This window comes from Palaemon carinicauda, chromosome 23 (assembly GCF_036898095.1).
Source record: "Palaemon carinicauda isolate YSFRI2023 chromosome 23, ASM3689809v2, whole genome shotgun sequence".
NCBI lineage: Eukaryota > Metazoa > Arthropoda > Malacostraca > Decapoda > Palaemonidae > Palaemon > Palaemon carinicauda.
In genome coordinates this window covers 13537423-13539922 of record NC_090747.1, presented here as the reverse complement: position 1 = coordinate 13539922, position 2500 = coordinate 13537423, and positions in this window count along the sequence as shown.

Genomic DNA, 2500 nt, shown 5'->3' with positions numbered 1-2500 from the left:
ACACTAATCTAGCTGTCCGAGGATTTACCTGGTGAGACATCAGTCTCTTTACCAGCGAGTTTTACCAGATTTCCCCGGGCCACCACGTGACACAATTGGTAGTAATTCATTCAAATTACCCCTAATGAGTCAATATGGATTAATATCAACACAACATCGTGTTCAAATAGAAATAAATTTCTACCTCATACTTGGGATCGAACGCTAGCCCCTTCTAATGAAAGGCCAGGTCGAAACCAACCATGCCACGAGAGCCCATAAAAGGAAATCTGAACCTGACACTAATCTAGCTGTCCGAGGATTTACCCGGTGAGACATCAGTCTCTTTACCAGCGAGTTTTACCAGATTTCCCCGGGCCACCACGTGACACAATTGGTAGTAATTCATTCAAATTACCCCTAATGAGTCAATATGGATTAATATCAACACAACATCGTGTTCAAATAGAAATAAATTTCTACCTCATACTTGGGATCGAACGCTAGCCCCTTCTAATGAAAGGCCAGGTCGAAACCAACCATGCCACGAGAGCCCATAAAAGGAAATCTGAACCTGACACTAATCTAGCTGTCCGAGGATTTACCTGGTGAGACATCAGTCTCTTTACCAGCGAGTTTTACCAGATTTCCCCGGGCCACCACGTGACACAATTGGTAGTAATTCATTCAAATTACCCCTAATGAGTCAATATGGATTAATATCAACACAACATCGTGTTCAAATAGAAATAAATTTCTACCTCATACTTGGGATCGAACGCTAGCCCCTTCTAATGAAAGGCCAGGTCGAAACCAACCATGCCACGAGAGCCCATAAAAGGAAATCTGAACCTGACACTAATCTAGCTGTCCGAGGATTTACCTGGTGAGACATCAGTCTCTTTACCAGCGAGTTTTACCAGATTTCCCCGGGCCACCACGTGACACAATTGGTAGTAATTCATTCAAATTACCCCTAATGAGTCAATATGGATTAATATCAACACAACATCGTGTTCAAATAGAAATAAATTTCTACCTCATACTTGAGATCGAACGCTAGCCCCTTCTAATGAAAGGCCAGGTCGAAACCAACCATGTCACGAGAGCCCATAAAAGGAAATCTGAACCTGACACTAATCTAGCTGTCCGAGGATTTACCTGGTGAGACATCAGTCTCTTTACCAGCGAGTTTTACCAGATTTCCCCGGGCCACCACGTGACACAATTGGTAGTAATTCATTCAAATTACCCCTAATGAGTCAATATGGATTAATATCAACACAACATCGTGTTCAAATAGAAATAAATTTCTACCTCATACTTGGGATCGAACGCTAGCCCCTTCTAATGAAAGGCCAGGTCGAAACCAACCATGTCACGAGAGCCCTTAAAAGGAAATCTGAACCTGACACTAATCTAGCTGTCCGAGGATTTACCTGGTGAGACATCAGTCTCTTTACCAGCGAGTTTTACCAGATTTCCCCGGGCCACCACGTGACACAATTGGTAGTAATTCATTCAAATTACCCCTAATGAGTCAAAATGGATTAATAACAACACAACATCGTGTTCAAATAGAAATAAATTTCTACCTCATACTTGGGATCGAACGCTAGCCCCTTCTCGCTGGTAAAGAGACTGATGTCTCACCAGGTAAATCCTCGGACAGCTAGATTAGTGTCAGGTTCAGATTTCCTTTTATGGGCTCTCGTGGCATGGTTGGTTTCGACCTGGCCCTTCATTAGAAGGGGCTAGCGTTCGATCCCAAGTATGAGGTAGAAATTTATTTCTATTTGAACACGATGTTGTGTTGATATTAATCCATATTGACTCATTAGGGGTAATTTGAATGAATTACTACCAATTGTGTCACGTGGTGGCCCGGGGAAATCTGGTAAAACTCGCTGGTAAAGAGACTGATGTCTCACCAGGTAAATCATCGGACAGCTAGATTAGTGTCAGGTTCAGATTTCCTTTTATGGGCTCTCGTGGCATGGTTGGTTTCGACCTGGCCTTTCATTAGAAGGGGCTAGCGTTCGATCCCAAGTATGAGGTAGAAATTTATTTCTATTTGAACACGATGTTGTGTTGATATTAATCCATATTGACTCATTAGGGGTAATTTGAATGAATTACTACCAATTGTGTCACGTGGTGGCCCGGGGAAATCTGGTAAAACTCGCTGGTAAAGAGACTGATGTCTCACCAGGTAAATCCTCGGACAGCTAGATTAGTGTCAGGTTCAGATTTCCTTTTATGGGCTCTCGTGGCATGGTTGGTTTCGACCTGGCCTTTCATTAGAAGGGGCTAGCGTTCGATCCCAAGTATGAGGTAGAAATTTATTTCTATTTGAACACGATGTTGTGTTGATATTAATCCATATTGACTCATTAGGGGTAATTTGAATGAATTACTACCAATTGTGTCACGTGGTGGCCCGGGGAAATCTGGTAAAACTCGCTGGTAAAGAGACTGATGTCTCACCAGGTAAATCCTCGGGCAGCTAGATTAGTGTCAG